The sequence below is a fragment of the Nicotiana tomentosiformis genome, chromosome 4 (assembly GCF_000390325.3).
Source record: "Nicotiana tomentosiformis chromosome 4, ASM39032v3, whole genome shotgun sequence".
Classification (NCBI taxonomy): Eukaryota; Viridiplantae; Streptophyta; class Magnoliopsida; order Solanales; family Solanaceae; genus Nicotiana; species Nicotiana tomentosiformis.
In genome coordinates this window covers 59,340,445-59,365,044 of record NC_090815.1, presented here as the reverse complement: position 1 = coordinate 59,365,044, position 24,600 = coordinate 59,340,445, and the positions used below count along the sequence as shown (strand labels likewise).

General features: G+C 40.1%; 1 long non-coding RNA gene across 1 annotated transcript; it reads left to right on the top strand.

Annotated features, from left to right (window-relative positions):
* Positions 1-7,928: 7,928 nt before the first annotated feature.
* LOC108948967 (uncharacterized) lies at positions 7,929-17,472 on the top strand. Its single transcript, XR_001973743.3, has 2 exons — positions 7,929-8,166; positions 15,168-17,472. It is a non-coding gene; the product is annotated as an uncharacterized lncRNA (long non-coding RNA).
* The last annotated feature ends 7,128 nt before the right edge of the window (positions 17,473-24,600 follow it).

Sequence of the window (24,600 nt, the reverse complement as noted above, 5' to 3'; positions counted from 1 at the left end):
AAGATACTTACTGAGTATATGGGGTCGATTGTACTCATACTACACTTATACACCTTGCATGCAGATTCTAGAGCTAGGTATTTCGGACTTCATTTTTGTTTATGTAAACTTCAAACAGATATTTTATTCATTCTTCATAACTGCTAGTAAATAAAATCTTACTGGATCATGACTTATACTACGAGTCCTTGGGATAGTAGTATTGAATTCTTTTGCAGTTTTATTAATAATATTGAGGATTTCTTATTATAATTGTAACTTATACGGTTTGACTTACCTAGCAGGTTGGTTAGGTGCCATCACGACTTAATAGAATTTTGGGTCGTGACAAGTAGGTATCAGAGCACTAGATTCATAGGTTCTACGAGTATTGAGCAAGTGTCTAGTAGAGTCTTGTGGATTGGTATGATGATGCTCATACCTTTCTTCGAGAGGCTACAGAGCATCTAGGAAACTTTCCTTCTTTCTCTCTTTATCGTGCGACCTTGTTTTAGCTTGAATCCTGTGTCTTCGATTTCTTCCCATTTGTCAGTATGTGATCTTGAGCACTTAGTATCAGTGTGCACTGATAGCTTATGATTTTGTGAATGGGTTGTGAAGGGCTATGGATTCTTGATTACCATCGTGATGTGTTACCTAGTCTTAGATGCGGATGTGTTGGTAGATCCTTCAGTTTTTCATTATGGGATAAAGCGAACTCTTGTACTGCGAGAAGGTGTGAGGTTGTGCGATCCTTGTGGGGCTTCTATGAAGAGTTTTCCTTCTATCCAATAGGATGTATGTGCTATGATTAGAGTTCGGATAGCTTGAGGAAGTTCGCTCGACTATCACGAGGATCATTATACACTTGGCAGAGTCTTTGGAGTGTTTTATGACTAGTGATTACATGAGGTTGTGAAGCATTCAGCTGGATAGCAGAACAAGATCATGGCAGTTATGAAGGAGGAGTATTAAGGGTTATCAGATGTTATGTTATGTGGCTTCGAGGTAAGTGGGGGGAGTCTACTATCGACGATCAGATTGCATGGTCATGTGTTATATTAGTTTTGGACTGAAGCATACTTGTGGATTAGCTATGGCTTAAAGAGGATGACCTCGAGGGTGACTCGAGCAAAGAGACTATGGGGTGCATGATGTACTATACTCTATGGGTACATGGGAGCCTTGGAATGATTCGGGTTTTATATTCGTTGTGGATGTAGTGTGTAAGGGAAAGGAATCGCTTGGTTGCTTCTTTTGGATATTCATATACTAGTGGAGCACAAGTTGTTCGGTGCGTATTGGTTATGCATCGAAGATTGGAGCAGAGTGGATAACTATCGAGAAAGTTCTAATGGATTCAAGATTCATATGTGGTATTTAAGGATTTCGGATTTGTGTATGGCTAAGATCTGAGATTTGCATTGGATGGTGCCGAGACTTATAGTATTATTATATAATTACTGATTCTACATTTAAGTATTAGAGAGATGAAAAAGACAGCTCCGGATTTGCAAAAGGTCTCTTCAGAGCGGGTATTTCGGTTTGAGGTGCTATTGAGTACATGAGAGGGAACAAAGTGGCTATGAGTCTTAGGACGATGTGGTTTCATATTGGAGTCACTTGGGGTGAGTTTTGATTGAGATTCATAAAATACTAGGAAGGAGAAATGAACCATGAGGGCAAGTCAAGAGGAATCTGAAGGAGTTGAGTCAGCTTAGCAGCGGTTTGGGTTAGTATAGTAGCAAAAATGATCGGTTCCTTTGGTATGATAGAGCTTTACTGGTATTTTGCGGCAATACCTTTGGGTTTGGAAGTCTGCGTGACTAGGTTGAGTTGGAGGGAAATAAGTTCTAATGATTTGATTATGTGCAAATGGGTTCCGAAGAGTTTATGATAGTTTGGTGTAACGAACCAGTCGATCGCCTTGAGTATTGTAGCCTCGTTCCCCCATTTACTGCTTATTTTGTGCTCAATTGTTGTTATATGACTTGCCGGGGTAGTTGGTTCGGTTTCGGGGATGTTTCAAAATGAATTGGGACACTTAGTCCCAATGTTGGAAGCCTAAGTTGAAAGAGTTGATCAAATATTGACTTGTGTGTAAATGGTTCCGAAATGAAGTTATGAAGGTTCCGATAGCTCCGTAGGGTGATTTTGGACTTAGGAGTGTGTCCATATATTGATTTGGAGGTCCGTAGATGATTTTGGCTTGAATTGGCAAAAGTTGGAAAAATGGAAGTTTGGAGAGTTGGGAAGTTTGACCGAGAATTGATTTTGTGGTTACCGTGCTCGGATTTTGGTTCCAAAAGTTGGAATAGGTCCGTTATGTAATTTATGACTTGTGTGCAAAATTTGAGGTCAATCGGAATAGATTTGATAGGTTTCGGCATCGAATGTAGAAGTTAGAAGTTCATAAGTTCATTAGGCTTGAATTGATGCGCGATTCATGGTTTTAGTATTGTTTGATGTGATTTGATGCTTCAAGCGGATTCTTATGAGTTTTTAGGACTTGTTGGTATGTTTGGTTGAGACTACGGGGGCCTCGGGTGTGATTCGAATCATGTTCGCGCATTGTGGAACTTGGAAGACTGTTGATTTTGCTGGTGCTGGTTTCCTTGTACGCAATTGCGAAAGGAGGATCGCGATCACGAAGTGTTTTTTGTGCCAGCTGAATATTTTATTATATGCATTTGCGAGCGAGTGTCTGCGATCACGTATGTTGGAGAGTCAGTGAATCGAGAACGCGTGGGTTAAGTCGCGTTCGAGAAGAGGAAAAGAAGAAGCTGGGGTCACGCGATTTTGTTCTTTGCGATCGCATGGTTAGGTTTGCGATCGCGTAGTGTGTTGAGACTATGAGTCGCGTTTGCATGGGTTTATTCACGTTCGCGGAGGGTTATTTCTTGGCAGCTTTGATTTTGTGCTTCGCGATCGCGAAGCATTTTCCGCGATCGCAAAGAAGAAACACTTGGATAGAATATAAGTTTCAAAAACGAGGGTTTGAGTTATATTTCACAATTTGATTTTGGGAGCTCGGATTGAGGCAATTCTTGGAGGGATTTTCAAGGGAGTGATTGGGGTAAATGATTCTAACTCGGATTTGGTTAAATTATATGAATATATCATTGTTTTCATCATTTAATTAGTATTTTGGGTTGAAAATTTGGGGAAAAATTGTAGAAACTTCATAGGCTTTTATTAGAGGATTTGAAGGTCGAGTTTTGATCGGATTTGAGTAATTTTGGTATGGTTGGACTCGTGGTTGAATGAATGTTCCGATTTTGTTAATTTTATTTGATTCCTAGATCTAGGCCTAGGGTTGACTTTTTGAGTTGACGTTTTGACTTTTGTTAAAGAACTTAGCTTTTTCTTATGGAATTGATTCCTATAGCTTGAGTTGATTGTATCAAGTTGTTTGTGGCTAGAATCGAGGCGTTCGAAGGCCGATTCACGAGGCAAGGGCTTATTGGAGTAGAAATTTGCACGGTTTGAGGTAAGTAACATTCTAAACTTGGTTCTAAGGGTATGAATCCCTAAATCCCGTGTTATGTGTTTGGTGTCGAGGTGACGCACATGTTAGAAGACGGGCGTGTGCGGATGCACCGTAGTAATTGTGATCCGGTCGATTCTGTGGTACTGTGTAGTCATCAAACCTTGTTGCTATTCATGTGATCTCTATGTGTTAGAGTAATTGAGCTGCAAATTCATGGTAGAAATCATGTTAGGCTACATGCCTATCATGTTGAGACCCACTGGGGTCATCTCTGCTGTTGAATTATTTTCTTAGATGGCAATTTTGTTCTCAGTCATATCTATCATTTGCATATCATATCTCAGTCTTTGTTACTATTTATTGTTGTGTTATATATCATTGTTTGGGCAGATTGGCATGAGATTTGGAAGCCCGAGAAACTAGAAAGATTGATGACTGAGTTGGGGTCTGAGAGCCGTGTTATGAGTGGGATTTGTTGATCAGGCTGCAAGCCGCAGCATGCCTTATGACTTATTATATATTATTATATGGATCGGATTGCACATCGCAGCAAGCCTTTTAGGCTTTATTATTGTGGGATCGGGTTTCATGTCGCAGCAGGCCAGATTGGCTTATTATTAGAGCTTGGGTGGGATCCGCCCCTCTAGAGTCTGACATACCAGTAGTGAGCACATGTACCGTACAATGCTGAGTGACTGAGTGTGATGAACGATAATTGAGACAGTCATATTGAGTACTCTGAGAGTGTGAGTACGTGAGTTTTCATTGTGTTACATCACATATGATATGCATATTGGCATGTAGATATAAAGATGTAAAATTCCTCATACTAGTCATACTTGGCATACTTTATCTGTATCGAGCTTAACTGTTTAACCTGGAAGCATGTCTAAATTCATGTACTGTGTACCAACAGGTTATGAGTTTCTCTGAGATATTATTGTTAAATTTCTAGTCATTTCTGTATTGTTAAACTATGTATTTGGATTGTATTCGTTGAGCTCATCACTGCTTTCAACTCAAGGTTAGTCTTGTTACTTATTGAGTACATTGGGTCGGTTGTACTCATACTACACTCTGCACTTCGTGTGCATATCCAGGTACTTCCAAGCATGGAGGTTGCTAGTGTTGGAGCTTATCCAGTTCGAAGACTATCGAGGTAGCTGCCTTGGCATCCGCGTACCTTGACTCTCCTCCTTTTTCTTTTAGTTACATTTGTATTGTTCTACCTTCCTAGACAGTGTTCAGCAGTCAGACCATGTTATTGTGTAGATGCTCATGTATTCAGTGACACTCGAATTTCGGGGGATTCTGTATTGAGTTGCAATGTTTTCTTCCAGTTATTATGAGATTTTATTTACTTAAGCCTATTTCAGTATGCTTTAAATTAAAGATGCCTATATTTGTGAGTTGTCGGCTTGCCTAGTATCGCGATAGGCACCATCACGGCACATGTGATTTTGGGTCATTACAAGTTGGTATCATAGCCTAGGTTACATAAGTCTCACGAATCATGAGTAGGTTTAGTAGAGTCTTGCGGATCGGTACAGAGACGTCTATACTTATCTTCGAGAGGCTGCCGAACCATTAGGAAAACTTCACATTCTTGTATTCTTGTCGTGTGAATTTGTTGATTCCGAGAACTAAACTTCTGTTATTCTATTCTCTCTCATAGATGGTGAGGACACGTGCTACCGGATCGGGCAAACGGCCACCAGTACCACCAGCTAGGGCCACGAGAGGCCGGGGCCGCGGTAGAGGCCAAGGTGCAGCTCGTACAGCAGCTAGAGAAGCACTTGTAGACCCACCAGTTGATCTAGCCTAGGAGCAGATTCTAGATGTAGTTGAGCTGGTGGGACCAGCTCAGACACCAGATGTGCCCATTGTGATTCCAGGCCTTCAGGAGGCTTTGGCCCAGATATTGACTGTTTGCACTAGCCTTGCTCAGGCGGTTTCAGTTCAGGCTGCACCAGCTATTTCTTAGGCCGGGGGACGTACTCAGACTCTCGCCGCCCGTACTCTAGAGAAGGTGGTGCAGGGACTCCAGACACTGGGGATACTATAAGCCCAATCGGTTGTAATTGCTCTGGCCTAGGCGGGTCTCATTATGAGTGATGAGGAGCAGAAGAAATTAGAGAGGTTTGGGAGGCTCAAGCCTCTATCATTCAGTGGGGCTGAGTCAGACGATGCCTAGAACTTCTTGGATAGGTGCCATCGGATTCTTTGCTCGACGGGTATTCTGGAGACTAGTGGGGTCTCATTTACTACTTTTCAGCTGATAGGGGCAACCTTCAGATGGTGGGAGACCTATGAGCGGAGCAGGCCAGCCGGTGCTGCATCACTTTCATGGCACGAGTTCTCCGTTCGCATCTTGGAGAAGTTTGTGCCATCGACCCACAGGGAGGAGTTGCGTAGGCAATTTGAGCAGTTGTGCCAAGAGGGTATGTCTGTGACCCAGTACGAGATGAGATTTTCAGAGTTGGCTTTTTACGCAGTCTGGTTGGTTCCCACATAGAGGAAGATGATTAAGAGGTTCATTGATGGCCTCAACTATGGACTGCGCTTGTTATGAATCGAGAGAATATATCAGGTTCTATGTTCGATGAGGTTGTTAATATTGCTAGGCGGCTAGATCTAGTCTGTAGTCAGGAGCGTGAGGCAAGGGAGGCCAAGAGGCCTTGTGGTTCGAGTGGTTTCAGCAGTGTTTCTTTTAGGGGTCAGTCCCACCACAGCAAGGGTCGTCCTTATAGGTCCGCTCAGATGGCTCGTCAGGATCATCGTGGCGCATCAGCTAGCCATGGTTCATAGAGTGTTCATTCGGGTCAGTCATCTCTCAGTGCCCTCCCAACTCAGATTTCATCTCGTGCTCCATTAGTTCAGGGTTCATCTGTGCCGGGTTCTTCTAGTAGTTATTTTGGTTCTCGGGTCCAATTCAGTCTCCACCACCATGGACGAATCGAGGTTGCTATGAGTGTGGGGAGCTTGGACATGTGAGGAGGTATTGTCCCCGTCTCTTGAGAGGTCCAGTTCAGCAGAGGGGTCAGGCTATGACTTCTGCACCAGTTACTTCAGCACCTGTGCAGCTAACTCGGGGTGGGGTTCAGGCAGCTAGAGGTTGCCCTAGAGGGGGTGGCCGATCAGGTGGCGATCAGGATCGATTCTATGATGTTCCTGCCAGGCCAGAGGCCGTTGCTTCAGACACAGTGATCACAGGTATTGTCTCAGTATGCCACAGGGATGCTTCTATATTATTTGACCCTGGTTCCACTAATTCCTATGTATCATCATATTTTGCTCGTTATTTGGATATGCCCTGTGAGTCCCTAGTTTTACCTGTTCATGTATCTACATCGGTGGGCAATACTATTATTGTGGACCGTGTGCATCGGTCGTGTGTGGTGACTATTGGGGGAGTGGAGACTAGAGTTGATCCCTTATTGTTTAGTATGGTTGATTTCGACGTGATTTTGGGTATGGATTGGTTATCCCCATGTCATGCTATTCTGGATTGTCACACTAAGACCGTGATGTTGGCGATGCCGGGGTTGCCGAGGATCGAGTGGAGAGGTTCTCTAGATTATGTTCCCAGCAGGGTGATTTCTTATTTGAAGGCCTAACGGATGGTTGGGAAGGGGTGTCAGTCGCATTTGGCTTTGTGATGGACGTTGGTGCTGATACTCCTGCTATTGATTTTGTTTCAGTAGTGCGAGACTTTCCGGATGTGTTTCCTGCAGACCTGCCGGGCATGCCACCCGACAGGGATATTGATTTTGGTATTGACTTGGTGCTGGACACTCAGCCCATTTCTATTCCTCCGTATTGTATGGCACCAACAGAGTTCCAAAAAATATATTTTAATGAGTCTACTTTTTTTTTTAAGATACGAATTTTCATAAATAAAATTTGAGTAGTTAGCAGTTTTATCTATCTATACTAATCAATTAGGAGTAATACTTTTATTTTTATTAAAAAAAGAAAAAAAAGAAAGAAAGAAGCAGAGAACGTGAAAGGAAAAACGAAAGAAATCAAAGAACAAAGTAAAGAAGGTGGAAAGAGAATCAGATAGTTGTAGTTGTAAATCCCCCTTACGTGGCCCCCCTATATTTTGTCATTCCTTAATTCACTTATTTTTTTAGTGGGTCCCATCCCCTAAATTGATTTCCTCCATATCCTCTCTCAAAATCACGTGCCCACCTTCGATCCATAACCGAATTTGATTCCTTTTGATAAGAGTAGTGAGAAATCCCTAGCGCCTCAAGCTCGACCACTTCATATCATCGCTGCATCTCCGTCAACCCAACACCTCAAAACCATCAAATCATCTATTTTCCACCAAAAAGCCACTGTTATGTTATTCTTCTCTCCATTAGAACCACCATAGCAGATCTATTTACACCACCAGTAGATTGTCTTCTCTTAGCCTTACATACCATGAATACCCAGTTGCAATCTCGGTAAAACCTCAAATAAAATCCAGACACCAATAGTTTATTTTCCAGCTTCCATCATTATCGAGTTTCGAGTTTTAAGGCGAGGTATCTAAATGGAAAGAATTCGTGTCAGTGAGGTTTCCGATTCGAGGACCGTACGGCATCCGCGGTTCAAGTTCCAATCGTCGTTGCTTGCTATAGCAATTTTGCATCAAAATAGACATTGTAAAGTTGGAGACTCTCGTTAATGGCAAAGCTCTATTTGAGGTCCATTTCTTACTCTGATTTGTAAATGTTCTCTCTGTGATCCTGTTATCAATCTTTGATGATTTATAATTGTTTTGCTGTTTCATTGTTTGTTTAAGATTTTGTTGATTGGATTCATTTTGTTGAGTTTTCATTTGATACGTTATTTGGGTACAGACATGGATTAGTTAGTTTCATCCATTTTAAAAGGGTGAATGCACGTGATTTATTGGGTCAATTGTTTTGGACTAAAAATTCGTCGAGAGCATAAAATGAGTCATGACAGTTATTAGAATTAAAAGCAAGTTTTGGATTGTGAGTTAAAAATAAATTTGGACTTGGCTATATTCTGAGGTCAGGCTTGATGTAATTTAGTTGCTCTTTTACTTTGACGCTCACTAATTGGATCGGCTGGAGCATGTTTTGGTTTAAAATTGGATTTGGGGTTTTGGTTAATAATGAAAAGGAATTTGAGCTTAAGAAAGATTCTGTTATTCTCGTGTTGATTCTCATTTAATTATTTGGGTCGTTAGGAGCATACTTAGGAAAATAATCACTTATGAACACCGTAGTTTACTTTAGGCGCGATAAATAAATCATCGTGGACATGGGTACGGTTCCCGTGGCATGGTCACGATACGTAAATCCCAACTCAAGTGCGCGTTTCACGTGACTTGACCTCAACTTCAAATAATAATAATAAACATGTTGTAAATTATGGGTGCGTTTCACGTGGCACGATTCGCAATATGTACAAAAACCAACGAGTGCGCGACATCGCGACTTGTTCAAAAAAATCCCATAAATACTAAAAGCGATTGAATTAATTAAAAGCGATTAGAATGTTAAAAATGCATGATAGGTTTTAAACATGTAACAAATCAGATAATTAGGCCAATTATTAATAGTTAAACGACCGTGCTAAAATCACGAAATTCGGGAGTACCTCACACCTTCTCCCGGGTTAACAGAACTCCTTACCCGGTCTTCTAGTTTTTGCAGACTTTCAAACATAGTCAAATTTTCTCGATTTGGAATTTAAAATAAATCGGTGACTTGGGACACCATAAATTATTCCAAGTGGCGACTCTGATTAAATAAATAATCTCATTTCGATTAATGTCACTTTAATTGGAAAAACTCCCTATCCATCAGGAAAATGGAGGTGTGACAGCTCTGGCGACTCTACTGGGGACAAGAACCCAGAATCTCTGGTTCAGGGTTCAGAATTCGAGCTTAGAATAACTTTTATGCTTGGCTTTCTTGTGATTGTCTGATATTACATGTTTGGGCCTAATGTGCTAATTGCCGCTCATTTACCGCTTTGATATTCTGTGAACTGTATATAAACTGTTACGCCACCCTTCTTCTCTCTGAGTCTTCTAAATCTTCTGAGAAGCGCATTTGGTGTGGCTTCTTTTCTATTAGAGTGTCATATCCCTAATTTAGAACGAGGATCGGATCAGTTATAAAGCCGAATGGCCTTTTGATTTTCGGTACATTGCCCTCCCTCCCCCCTCCCCCCAGCTCGAGCTGTCCTCTCGGGTAAGCCAGGTCTAGAAAAACACACCCCAGGATTCAAATCTAGAATAACATAGACTCATGCCGGATCCCTAGTAGGAACGTTTGTCTGCATCACGTGCATTTGACTTTGGGGACTCAACACAGGGGTTGAGTCTGTCTAGGACATGTGTATCCCAAAATAAAAAGACCATCCTGATGCATCTTATGTGCTACTTGTTGCATTTGTTTGTTCTGGTTTGCATGTTGACTGGTTTCTAGAATAGGGAAAGAAAATTTTTTAAAAAAAAGAGTGAGAGTTAGGTATTTGAAATCTGAAACTCTGCCGAAATTTTATTTTTTAAAAAAAGAAAGAAAATAAGCCAATATTTTCAAAAGTCATGTTTCCCCTATTCCGTCAAAACTGACAGAATTACGCGGGCCTGATTCTCACCGGATGTGAGATACGTAGGGAAACCTTATCGGTTCCGGCCCACAATTTTAAAAAATAAATCCAAAAAATATTTTCCTTTACTTACTTCTTTAGAAAGTCTTTCTTTTAGACCACAATTTTCAAAAAAATCAAAAACTATTTTCCTTTACTTCCTTCTTTAGAAAGTTTTTTCTTTTAGACCCCAATTTTCAAAAATCCAAAAATATTTTCTTTTAATTCCTTCTTTAGAAGTCTTTCCTTCGAAAATTTCAAATACAAAAAAAAAGACTTTAAAATTAAAAATATTTTCTTCCTTTATAGAAGTCTTTCATTCAAAAAAAAAAATCATTCAAAATTCAAAAATATATTTTTTTTCTTTTTTTTGGAAGTCTTTCTCCCAAAAATCAAAAATCAAAAAAAAAAAAACAAAAGCCAAAAAATATTTGCTTTTCTTATGTAGTAATCCTTCTTTCGGAAAAAAAAATAAAATAAATCAAATTCCAAAAATATTTTCTTTCTTCTTTATAAGTCTTTCTTTCGGAAATTAAAAAAAAACAATCAAAATCCAAAAGAGTTAGTTCATTTACTTTATTTCTTATCTTCCCGAACTACGCAAGATCTGATTCATGTTCCCATATGATACGTAGGCAACCCTCGTCAGGTTCGATCTAATGGTTTTAAAAAAAAGAGAGAGAAGGAAAAAAAAGAGAGAAAAGAAAGAAAAAAAACAGATTGATCATTCTAACATGCTTGTTGTTTTGAAATAAAACCTGGTTAAAGGTAGTCGATTTGTTGGTTTGCAACGGCGAGTCACAAAAACAATCCAAGATCCCTCGAAAATAAAAACATTTTCTCAACCAATGGAACAAGCACCACTATTGTTGATCCAAAGTCACGAAAAGGCAAGTAGGCAAGTTAGCAGTGAAAAATCAAAAATGGAGGCAAATGTGGGGTTGACTTTACCAGATTTGAGCAATAGGACATGGCATGCTTGGGATGATTTGAGGATAGGGAGACATAAAAATTCTTCCAAGTCCTTTAATAAATGAGTTGCTTTGAAATTTTCCCATGTCGTCAGTCCTGAAATCCGACAGTCAATATTGGAAATATTTTGATCAAAAAGCCAAATTTTGAGTGCTGAATCAGAAGGAATATAAAGGTTGAATGTCGTAGTAGTGCTGATGTACAAATTTGTGGCAAAGATGTTGCTTAGTAACTAGAAAGTCACTCTTCTTTTATCCATGGTAGCTTATTTTTTCTTCTTTTCTTCTTCTTTTTGTGTTATCGAACCCTTATGTCCGTTATTCAATAAAAAAATAGTCAGTCATTTTGTGTCCATTTTGTGCATAATTCTTTTCACGCTAATTCTAGTAACATGACATGCATGTGAAAATTTTGGCCAGATCTTAAAAAACTTATTTAATATTGAATTGGATAAGTGAGAAAGAGACACTTTTGAAGATGAATAAAGACATGAAATATTTGAAAAATAAGCATGAGCCAAGTTTACATGGGAACCAAAGCAGTCATGCTCATGAAATTTAAGGATCTCTACCTTTTGAATCATGAGAAGATCGGGCTTAAGAATGATCGGACGGGTTGAAGTCTGTTTAGCACTATGAGATAGAAAGTGTTTTTCAAAATAAGGTGTATTATAGACAACTTGAAATAGATCAGTTTAGTGGAAAAATGCATTTTTTACATCAAGATAAAATCCAAGAAAAAGTCACCCAAATTGACAAGGGTCATTCACTGCGAGGAAAGTATTGCTCATACAGCTTTACACTGAAAAAGACCCAAAAAGCAACATGTCCATCAATATTGTGATTGTGAAGGGCTTACATGATTGGCATTCTCGAGTCTAGGAGGCCTTTTTCTGCTATCCAAATACTTTATACCCTTCGTTACCCCTTTTGAACTTGTGTTATTTTCTTTGACCACCCTCTTTTGGAATCAAGTGTACAGTTAAAAGTAAAAAAAAATGAAATAAAAAATGAAAAGAAAAGTTCATGCCCCAAGAGTACAAATTGGGCAATTCTTAGATAGTTCAAGTGAAAAAAAAGAGAGAAGAAAATAACAGTCAAAGGTCCATTTTTCCAGAAAATAAAAGTTGGGGCAACTTATTTTGGAAACAAAAAAAAAAGAAGAAAAAAAGAAAAAAAAAGAAAGAAAGATGAAAGCAAAAAAAATAGTTAGGTCAGATGTATAAACTACGTTTGTCCTGATTCCTTTTTAAAAAGGATACGTAGACAGCCTTACACGGTTCGGTCCAACCAAATAAGAATTCAGAAGAAAAACAAAATCAAAAAATCGCCAGTATCTGAAACTGGGGCAAAGATTTTATTTCACTTTTGAAAGAGTCGATTCCAAGAATTGTAAGTCTACAACTCCCTCATTTTGAGTCTACTTTGACCCTCATGTCGTCCATTCTTTCTAAGCATTTCCAAAAGCCTTCCAAACAAGACCTCCTGATCAGTTTTGAGAATGCCAAGGGAAATCCGCAATGATCAATGGTTGTCATATGGAGGACATGGTCATGGTTCTCACTCAAGGAATCAAGAAAAATCAAAAAAAAGAAGAGAAAAAGAAAAATGAGAGAGTCTTACTAGTGAAAACCCCCACGGGCACTGTAAGGCGACTGTAAGTAGAGAAAATAAATGAGAGAGGCTTGTTGGTGAAAATCTCTCAGGGCACCACTAGTCGAAAGTGAGTCGTGAATCTGATGCAAAGGATTGGGACGAACAAGCCCGACTTCAAAGGTCATAAGAATGGTAAAAGGGAAGATTGGATTAGTTTGATAGATCGGCCGTTATTCATGTCATGATCATTAAGGCTAGTTATTGAAAAAAGAAGAAGAAAAACTCTTCCCTCTTTCCTTCCCGACAGGGGCATTTCTTGTTAATACTGTTTCTTTGCATCATTGTGTCCCTTCACTCTGAGTCAGTCCTTGTCAAAACAAGCAAGAAAAGATTTCAAAATCTGCTGCCAACTTTTCAGTTGCACGAAGTAAATATGGCCAGCACACTCAAGTGTTACAGTCAACATGCCTTGAGGATTCATGCAAAGGCTTCCCCTCAAAAGACCCTTGTCAGTCTACTTGACTAAAGCAAGCAAAGATAACCTCGAGGTTAATCAGGGGCTCTCTGTAGTACTGAACAGAGACTATGAAGTGTGCACATCATGCAAAAGGCGCATACCCAGATGCGACTCTCTCTGACAGACAAATTATCCCAAAAGCAAGAAGTCATTCAAGATATCAGAAAAGGTCACCTAAGCAAAGATCTCCAGTTGGCATAAGGCTGATTGAGCCACAAATAAAAATGGTACTGGGTTGAAACAATCAGGGTTGATGCAGAGCAAAAGTCTCTTAAAATCGACTCAAGCTGATTGAGCAAAAGCTAAGCTGCCCAAAACTCAAGGCCACAAACCGACCACCACTTTCAAACTGACAAAATTTTCTTTGTTTGAAATAGGAACAAAGCAGTGCAAGGAAAGTGGTTCAAAAAAAAAAAAGAAGACAAGAGCCGACAAAGGGAAGTTTCTCAAATCTTTGCCTTTATTTGTCTTGCTAGTGTGCATAAAATCTTGCCATTGCTCTTCACATTTTTTTCCTCCTAGGGTAATACATCCTGGTCTGATTGATTTTCCTTCCAATAAAGATCTTAGTCTGATGAATCATTCTCCTAAGATAAAAAGCCCTAGTCTGATGAATTTTCTCCTAGGATAAACGTCTTAGTCTGATGATTTTTTCTCCTAATATAAGAAAACCTAGTCTGGTGAATCTTTATCCAAGGATAAACGTCTTAGTCTGATGAATTTTGCTCGTAAGATAAAACAACCTAGTCTGATGAATTTTCTCCTAGGATACACAGTCTTAGTCTAATGAATCTTTCTCCTAAGATAAGAAAACCTAGTCTGATGAATTTTTTCCTAAGATAGAAATCTTAGTCTGATGAATATTTCTCCTAATATAGTAAATTAGAAAACCTAGTCTGATGAACTTTCTCCTAGGATAGACGTCTTAGTCTGATAGATCTTTCTCCTAAGATAAGAAAACCTAGTCTGATGAATTTTTTCCTAGGATAGAAATCTTAGTCTGATGAATCTTTCTCCTAAGATAAGTAAACCTAGTCTGATGAAATTTCTCCTAGGATAAAAAATCATAGTCCGATGAATCTTTTTCCTAAGATTTAAACAAAAAAAAAATTCCTAGTCTGATGAACTTTCTCCTAGGATAGAAATCTTAGTATGATGAATTTTCTCCTAGGATAGAAATCTTAGCCTGATGAATCTTTCTCCTAAGATAAGAAAACCTAGTCTAATAAATTTTCTCCTAGGATATAGAAATCTTAGTCTGATGAATCTTTCTCCTAAGATAAAGAAAAAAACCTAGTCCGATGAATTTTCTCCTAGGATAATTTTAAAAAAAAGGTCAATTTCAGTTTCTTTAAGTTGTTAACCTTAGTTTTCCTTTGGTTTAGGGGTCCCGCCTGAAAAATAGGGTCAGTTTTTTTAGTTTTCTTAAGTTGTTAATCTTTAGTTTTTCTTAGGTTCAGGGGTCCCGCCTGGAGAATGGGGTCAGCTTTTAGTTTTCTTTAAGTTCAGGGGTCCTGCCTGGAGAATAGGGTCAGTTTTTAGTTTCCTTATGTTGTTAGTCATTAGTATTTCTTGAGTTTAGGGGTCCCGCCTGGAAAATAGGGTCAGTTTTTAATTTTCTTAAGTCGTTAATCTTTAGTTTTTCTTAAGTTCAGGGGTCCCGCCTGGAAAATAGGGTTAGTTTTTATTCTAGTCAAGCTCAGTTTATAGTTTTCCTTAGGCTCAATCTCACATCTAGGAGACGCACTTCCTAGTTTGAGTTATTCAGTTTCTAGGAGATGCACTTCCTAGTTCAAGTTTTACCCCTAGGAGACGCACTTCCTAGTCTGGGTCTTTCAGCTCATTCTTTTAGGAGACGCACTTCCTAAATTGAGATTTCACTTCTAGGAGATGCACTTCCTAGTTTGGGTAGTTTGAATTTATCCCTAGGAGACGCACTTCCTAGTGCAAACTGGGGCAGAAAATTTTATTCGTTTTGTTGTTTTTGTTGAAGGCACCCACCTGGAGAACGAGAAAATTTATTTCAGAGTTATTTCAAGTTTCGAGTCAGTAGCAGGCGCCTACCTGGAGAACGAGGGAAGTCATTTCAGAATTCACTTCAAGTTTCAAGTCAGTAGCAGGCGCCCACCTGGAGAACGAGGAAAGTCATTTCAGAATTCACTTCAAGTTTCAAGTTAGTAGCAGGCGCCTACTTGGAGAGCAAAGGAAGTCATTTCAGAATTCACTTCAAGTTCGAGTCAGAGGCACCGGGAGCCCGCCTGAAGAACAGGGTCAACTTTCAGTTTTCAAGTTCAAGTCAGAGGCAGCAGGATCCCTCCTGAAGAATAGGGTTAACCTTCAGTCTTTTCAATTAAAATCAGAAGTAGCACAAGCCGCCTGAAGAACAAGGTTTGCAAGCTCAAGTCTACTCCAAGTTCAAGTCTACTCCAAGTTCAAGTTTATTTCAAGTGCAAGCAGCAGGATGCCAGCCTGAAGAACATGGTCAATTTCCAGTTTTCTTCAAATTCAAGTCAGCGGGATGCCCACCTGAAGAATAGGGTGAATTTTCAGTTTTATGTTGAAGGATCAAGTGAAGATTCGAGGAAGATTCAAGACAAGAAGTAGATAGGATCTTGTATTTTTCTTTTATTTTGCTGTAATTTTTGCTTTCAATTTATGATGTAAATGGCAGGGACCACGAACCGAAGCCTCGATGGAACCTCACTCAACACTCCAACTCATCATTCCATCACTCTCCTTGAACTACACGCGACCTGATTCCTTTATAACCCGGGATATGTAGGCTGTCCAAAACCAGCACTCGGTTGCACCCTTTTTTTTTATTTTCTTCCTCTTTTGAATAACGATATAATCAAAATTAGTCACACGGTTCATTTTATCTTTGCCTGAAAACTCTTCATGTTTCCAAGCAAAGAGGGGCAGCTGTGAGCACGTAATTTTTGACCTTACATGATTTTTTTTACCACCTAAATTCAAATAGCTTTTAGGTTTAATTTATATTTTAGATTTTTATTTTTTTACTTTTTAGTAAACCTCGCGAGATAAATAGAAAACAACAAAAATAGCCGCAATTTTACATTTTAATTGTGTTCCCATTTTCAAAAGAAAGAAAACGTTCCAAAAAATATATTTTAACGAGTCTACTTTTATTTTTTAAGTTAAGGATTTTCATAAATGAAATTTGAGTAGTTAGCATTTTTATCTATATATATTAATCAAGTAGGAGTAATATTTTTATTTTTATTAAAAAAAAAAAAGAAAAAAAAAAAGAAAAAAGCAAAGAACGTGAAAGGAAAAAGTAAAGAAATCAAAGAAGAAAGAAAAGAAGGTGGAAAGAGAATCGGATAGTTGTAGTTGTAATTCCCCTTACGTGGCCCCCCTATATTTTGTCCTTCCTTAATTTTCTTATTTTTTAGTGGGTCCCATCCCCTAAATTGATTTTCCTCCATATCCTCTCTCAAAATCACGTGCCCACCTTCGATCCATAACAGAATTTGATTGCTTTTGATCATTTTGTTTTTGAGGGGACCACACATTTTTAATATTCTTTTCTTGTTCTCCAAGCCCATTAATCTGGTGGGAGTTCTACATAACAAAGACACATACTACACAGAGGAGAGATAGTGAGAGCAGGGGAGAGTGAACGAAAAACAGAGTGGGGGAGGACGAACAGGAACAGAGCACGAATTATGAGAGTAGTGAGAAATCCCTAGCGCCTCAGGCTCGACCAGTTCATATCATCGCTGCATCTTCGTCAACCCAACACCTCAAAACCACCAACTCATCTATTTTTCACCAAAAAGCCACTATTATGTTATTCTTCTCTCCATTAGAACCACCATAGCAGATCTATTTACACCACCAGTAGACTGTCGTCTCTTAGCCTTCCCTACCATGAATACCCAGTCGCAATCTCGGTAAAACCTCAAATAAAACCCAAACACCAACAATTTGTTTTCCAGCTTTCATCATTATCGAGTTTCGAGTTTTCCGGTGAGGTATCTAAATGAAAGGTATTCGTGTCAGTGAGTTTTCTGGTTCGAGGACCGTCCGGCGTCCGCGGTTTAGGTTCCAATCGTCGTTGCTTGCTATAGCAATTTTGCATCCAAATAGACATTGTAAAGTTGGACACTCTCGTTAATGGCAAAGCTCTGTTTGAGATCCATTTCTTACTTTGATTTCTAAATGTTCTCTATGTGGTCCTATTATCAATCGTTGATGATTTATAATTGTTCTGCTGTTTCATTTTTTGTTAAAGATTTTCTTGATTGGATTCATTTTGTTGAGTTTTCATTTGATACGTTATTTGGGTACAGACATGGATTAGTTAGTTTTTTAAAAGGGTGAATGCATGTGATTTATTGGGTCAATTGTTTTGGAATAAAAATTCTCCGAGAGCATAAAATGAGTCATGACAGTAATTAGAATTAAAAGTAAGTTTTGGATTGCGAGTTAAAAATAAATTTGGACTTGGCTATATTTTGAGATCAGGCTTGAAGTAATTTTATTGCTCTTTTACTTTATCTCTCAGTAATTGGATCGGCTGGAGCATGTTTTGGTTTAAAATTAGATTTGGGGCTTTGGTTAATAATGAAAAGGAATTCGAGCTTAAGAAAGATTATGTTATTCTCTTGTTGCTTCTCATTTAATTATTCGGGTCGTTAGGAGCATACTTAGGAAAATAATCACTTATGAACACCATAGTTTGCTTTAGGCGCGATTAATGAATTATCGTGGCCATGGGTATGGTTCCCGTAGCATGGTCACGATACGTAAATCCCAACTCAAGTGCATGTTTTACGTGACTTGACCTCAACTTCAAATAATAATAATAATAATAAATATGTTGTAAATCGCAGGTGCATTTCACGTGGCACGATTCACAATATATACAAAAACCAACGAGTGCGCAACATCGCGACTTGTTCAAACAAATCCCATAAATACTAAAAGCGATAGAATTAATTAAAAGCGGTTAGAATGTTAAAATACATGATAGGTTTTAAACATGTAATAAATCAGATAATTAGGCCAATTATTAATAGTTAAGTGACCGTGCTAAAATCACGGAATCCGGGAGTGCCTCACACCTTCTCTCGGGTTAATTCTTGTTTTCGCAGACTTTCAAACATTGTCAAATTTCCTCGATTTGGGATTTAAAATAAACTGATGACTTGGGACACCATAAATTATTCCAAGTGGCAACTCTGATTAAATAAATAATTTCATTTCGATTAATGTCACTTTAATTGGAAACATTTCCTATCCCTCAGGAAAAAGGAGGTGTGACAGTACTATGCAGATGTGCATCGACTATAGGCAGTTGAACAAAGTTACCCGGGAAGGCCAATGTGGTGGTCGATGCCTTGAGTAGAAAGGCGGTGAGTATGGGCAGCCTTGCAATTATTCTGGTAGGTGAGAGACCGCTTGCATAAGATGTTTAGGCCTTGGCCAATCAGTTCGTGAGATTAGATATTTCGGAGCCCAGTCGGGTTCTAGCTTGTGTGGTTTCTCGGTCTTCCTTATATGATCTCATCACAGAGCGTCAATATGATGATCCCCATTTGCTTGTCCTTAAGGATACGGTTCAACACGATGATGCCAAGGAGGTTACTATTGGGGATGATGGGGTGTTATAGATGCAGGGTCAGATCTGTGTGCCCAATATAGATGGGTTACATGAGTTGACTCTTGAGGAGGCCCACATTCATGGTATTCCATTCATCCGGGTGCCACAAAGGTGTATCAAGACTTGAGGCAGCATTATTGGTGGAGGAGAATGAAGAAAGATATAGTGGGGTTTGTAGCTCGGTGCCTAAATTGTCAGCATGTGAAGTATGAGCATTAGAGACCGAATTTCTTTAGAGGCTTGAGATTCCGGAGTGGAAATGGGAACATCGAGGAAGTTTGATGCTATTTGGGTGATTGTGGATCGGTTGACAAAGTTCGCACATTTCATTCCAGTTGGGACTACCTATTCTTCGGAATGGTTGGCTGAGATCTACATCCGCAAGATTGTTTGCCTTCACGATGTGCCGGTGTCCGTCATTTCAGATCGGGGCACACAGTTTACATCGTAGTTTTGGAGTGCAGTGCAGCGTGAGTTAGGCACACGGGTTGAGTTAAGTACAATATTCCACCTCAAACGGACGGACAGTCCGAGTGCACTATTCAGATATTGGAGGATCTCCTACCGCTTGAGGGTTCTTTGGATCAGTTTCTGCCGCTTGGGGGTTCTTTGGATCAGTTTCACGGCCACTAGTGCCAATGAAATGAACGATATACAAAAAATTACGAAATAAGTGGTAAATCCTTTTAATAGTAAATGCTTTGGGAGTATCGATTAGCTACCGAGGAAGGGTAGGTCAAAATAACCTAACCCCGAAACTACATGTGCCGGTGTAGGGGTGATTGAGGGGTAAATCCTCGTGTTAATATGATGAGATTATTTCCCCTTATATGGGATGAGATTGATATGTTGAGTTGTTTCCCCTTACATGGGATGAGATTATTGCTGGCGAGATGTGATGTGATGTCGACCCACACGGCATTGTGGCGAGACGGCTTAGCCGGTCGGGCTGAGATCGGATGTCATGCCGTGCACATGGTGGTATTGTGAGTGGATGTATCGGGGTGAGACGGCTTAGCCGGTAGGGCTGAGATCGGACTCTGTTCTAAAACACGGTGGTGTATCGGTGCTAAAGATCTCCCAACTTAAAAAGATTGGAACTTACTTGAAATTGCCTTTCCCCTAACTTGACACCTTGTTACTATTTGATTCTCTTATTGATTTCCTCTTTCCTTCTCTGTTTGCTGTTACTCGTTCTATTGAGAGGGTGTTTAGTTTTACATACTAGTACTATTCCATATGTACTAATGTCCCTTTTGTCGGGGCACTGCATCTTTAATGGATGCAGGTGGTATTGATTAGTGATAACAGCATACCCTCTCCCCAACTGACTTGGTGAGCCCCACTTTATTTCGGGGTCCTGTATCTCTCGTCCTTTATACATAGTATTTGAGGTATAGCCGGGGCCTTGTTGTCGGCACTGTCGTAACATGACTCTTTTGTTTCTGTTTGAGGCTCCGTAGACATAGCGTGGGTTGTATCTATTTTTGGGAATGTTAAACTAAAAATGTTGTAATCATATCATCTGTTCCACTTTAACTATGATTGTTCAATGTACTGTTTTGGAGACTTGTTAATGACGTAACTAATGGAAATGAACTGGTGTTATTCACATGACCTCTTACTCTCTAATTAATGAAATGTATTCTTCTCTTTATTCATGGGTGAGTTGGGTAGATGACACTGTGCATGCTTTCTCGACCGGATTAACTCTGTTGAGCGTCGGTCGCGCTCCCCGAGGTCGGGGCATGATAGAAGTATAAGCTAATCATCTATTGAATTGTGAGAATCGATAGAACCTCAAGAGTGAAATATGACAGTATCATATCCAGAATAACATTCTTGCACCTGTCATATCAAAACCCTTATTTTATCACATTGATAAGAAACCAACTCTGATAATCTCTAGTTCTTTGCAATCAATTGCCATTTGCTTTACATCGTAGTTTATAATCATTCCAAATCAAGTTTTGATCATCCTGAATAGCAGTTAAACCAGAAATTACTAGAGCATTCTTTAAATCTAATCCATGTGGAGACGATAATTTAATTATACTATCTTTGGCTAGCGAGCATCAATTTCGTGTTGTATTTTGCGCTCATCAACAGGGTACTCACCAGGTTACTGATAGAGTTCTGGGACCTGACCACGGAGGTTTTCAAATTCGTTGATTGTGAGTTGACGTCAACACTTGAGGAAGTTACTAGTTTCACTGAGTTTCCATTCGCCGGACGGAAGCCTTTAATGCCGATCGTCATGCCAGGCCACAGGTTTCTCCACGCACTGGGTTTGAAGAGTAACAATAATTTGAGAAGTGTCGAAGACGGATGGGTGAGTTTGGACCAATTGTTTGACAGATTTGGACATCGGTAGAGCTACGATTGGTATATTGAGGAATTTCAATATGACTAAGCAACATGGGAGATCCTTCGCCCCCTGACCTTTTCTTTAGCAATGTTGGGACTTTTGGTCTTCCCACAAAGGAAGGGGCGGATCAACATTAACATACTACCCCCGGTATTGGCTACATTCTGAGGGAATCTGCGGGTTACTCTTTTCCCAATGCTATTAGTGGAGATGTTCAGGGCATTTTCTGTATGTTCAAGAGGATATGATTTCTTCAAAGGTTGTAACCTACTGCTACAGATTTGGGCGTCAAAGCATTTCTTCCAAAAGGAGTCGACCATCGACCACTTTGTCAGCACTAGCAACATGGTCTGCAGTCACGAAGAGAGGATGAGGCATTGGGAAATACCACAAGGTCAAGAGGAATAGCGAGAATTCCTGACTCAGTTAACTGGAGAATTTATCAACTGGAAACTTTCTTGGTTAAGCGGCAGAGCAATCGTAAGAGTTCTAAAGAAGTATTTCATCTAGCTGATGGGGTTGGAAAGAATGCAACCATATGCACCGCTGAGGGTCCTAAGGCAGTTTGGTTTGATTCAAGATATACCCATTTGGTCCTGAATGGCTATGTACGAAGACGACTACAATGGGCAAGTACCGATTCCGAGAGTCAGACAGCTTCAAGATGAGTGGAGTCACCTGGTCACAATGGGTATAGGGCAGAACTCATGGGAAGATCCCGAAGAAGACCCAGAAGAGGAGAGCTTGGGAGGAGATTCCGAGGATGACTATTAAGTTGTTAGTTGATTTCCTTCCTGTACTTTTAATTCCCTAAGGGCGGTTCTATAAGCCCATGCAACCTTTGTAAACCCTAGAAAACCATATTGTAGCCATTGGCAACTACCCCCACCTTTGTATCAGTAATGAAGCCCTTGTGACCCACTTGTTACCAGCAAATTCCATCCATGAAAAATAAAACTTGCCTCGGATCCGAATGTGCCAGAATCTGATTGTTTGTCGAACACTCGCGATATAGGCCTATCTCCGATAAAGAGAGGTCCTTAAATATTTTAGGAATGCGCTTGTTTGAATATGTGAACTAACTGCTCTATGTGATTTATGCAATCCCTGAACTAACTTCTGCTTTTCTTTGCTTTCCCGTTTTATCGCTTTATTTATTTATCCCAGAAACATAGGTTGATTTAGGTTGATCCGAGCCACCGTATAACCTAAGGTCCAAAAGGAAGATGACTACTACAGAAAAAATACCCAGAAATGCTCTAGTGGTAGTTGACAAAGCCAGGGGATCAGGGGGGAGGGACGAAACTCGGAATGATAAACATGTTTCCCGAATGGAACAAGAGATGGAGTCATTAAGGGAGGAGGTACAACAGATTAGGGAGCTGGTACATATAGCCGTGACGACGCTTCCACAACTACCTAGTTTTTCATCACTAGATTCAGTCCCCGACCACTTTCCTTTATCAACCCGGCAACCTACTAATACCCAACTGCTATCACCACAAACCCCGCCATAACCCAAGTTATACCGCCAGTTACCCCCACCAATCCGCCAAACCCTCCCATACACACACCTCATGTTTCCAACTATGTTCAAGCTCCACAAAATATACCAACCACCGCCAATCTGATCCAAATCCCTCCTCGTGACAATGTCACTTTTACAGATGCCCATACGTAGTATATACCTGCAACATACACCACTATCCATGAGCGATATGTTCCACCCATTTATACTGCATCAGAACCTACTTTTACCTTGCCCGTCAGAGTCAGAATTCCTTATGAGATAGACCAGTATGCTGAAATAGAGAGAGAAGCAAAGTCCAAAGAAGGTGAGTCGTTGTCTGAACAACTACGGGTACTAAGGAAACATATGAAGAACTTGCAAATTTCTCGAGGGAGAGAGAGCTTGGATTATGAAGACCTATGCATACACCCTGATGTTGATATGTCGGCAAGGTACAAGCTTCCGAAGTTTGATATCTTTAATGGAACAGGTGATCCCCACACTCACTTAAGGGCATACCGTGACAAGTTGGTGGGAGTGGGAAGGAATGAGAAGTTAAGGATGAAATTGTTCATCAGAACTTTGACTGGGGAGTCGCTCACTTGGTACACCAGACAGGACCCCAGAAACTAGAGAGAATGGCAGGACATGGCGGAAGATTTTATGATCTGCTTCAGATTTAATACTGAGCTCACCCCAGACATATTCGCTTTGGTAAATCTACAGAAGAAGCCCTCTGAATCATTTCAAGAGTATGCTCATCGTTGGATATCAGAAGCAGCTAGAGCACAACCCCGTTGGATGACAACGAGCTGACCAAGTATTTTATTCGTGCTCAAGAAGGAATCTACTTCGAGAAGATGATGGGAATGATGGGCCATAAGTTCCCCACCTGGTCAAAATAGGAGATTTGCTGGAAGAAGGTATTAAGTCTGGAAAAATACAATCAATGGCCTCGCCATAGGCTGCTAGAAAGGCTATACAGTCCGGTTTCATCGGCAGTGGAAAGAAGAAGAAAGAAGAAGTAATAGCAATCATCCCCTATTATCAGCCAAGTCCTCCTCGTCGAACCAATCCCTACCCCGCAAGTACCCATCCTCCAAACCAGCCTACTTATACCCCAGTATATAATGCCCAACCATACTACAACACTCAACCCCACTACAACCCACCCCGAGCCAATATACATCCAAACCCTCCACGGCTATATGCTCCCGTTCAAACCACCACCCACCAAAATAGACCCGCATATGCTCCCATACCTCGTCCAAACTTTGAAGCATGAAACCCCAGAAATTTCACCCTAATCGTTAAGCCTATAGCCCAATTATTTGAGAGGCTGATAAGAGCCAGACTGATATACCCAACTGAAGGAAGAATCGCTGACCAACCCACCAAGTACTTCGATGGAAGCAAGCGTCGTGCCTATCATTCAGGTGTTCCTGGACATGACACCGAGGATTGTTATAGTTTGAAAAAAAAAGTGAAATGTTAATTAAAAGTGGAGTTATCCAATGCACCCCAGACCCACCAAATGTAAACCATAACCCACTACCAAATCACAGAAACCAAGGAGCCAACATGATTACCTTGGAGGAGGACTACGACTTAAAAGAGACTATTGTTACTATTGGGAATGCCGAAGCAGCAAGAACACTCCCTCAAATAGCCCCACTGATCACAGTACAACTAAAGCCACTAGTAATGGTTCAGACATATCAGCAATGGCCTGTCATAGCCGTTAGAGAGGATGGCAATCAAGAATATAAAGCGGCTCCATGGACTTATCAGTGAAAAGGAAAAAAGAAAGAATAACAGATACCGCGGCTGATAGGATGACTAGGTCAGGAAGGTGCTATGTTCCAGAAGAAGTGAACTGAGAAAATTCGAATAGAGAATAGAATCAGAGGAGAAACATA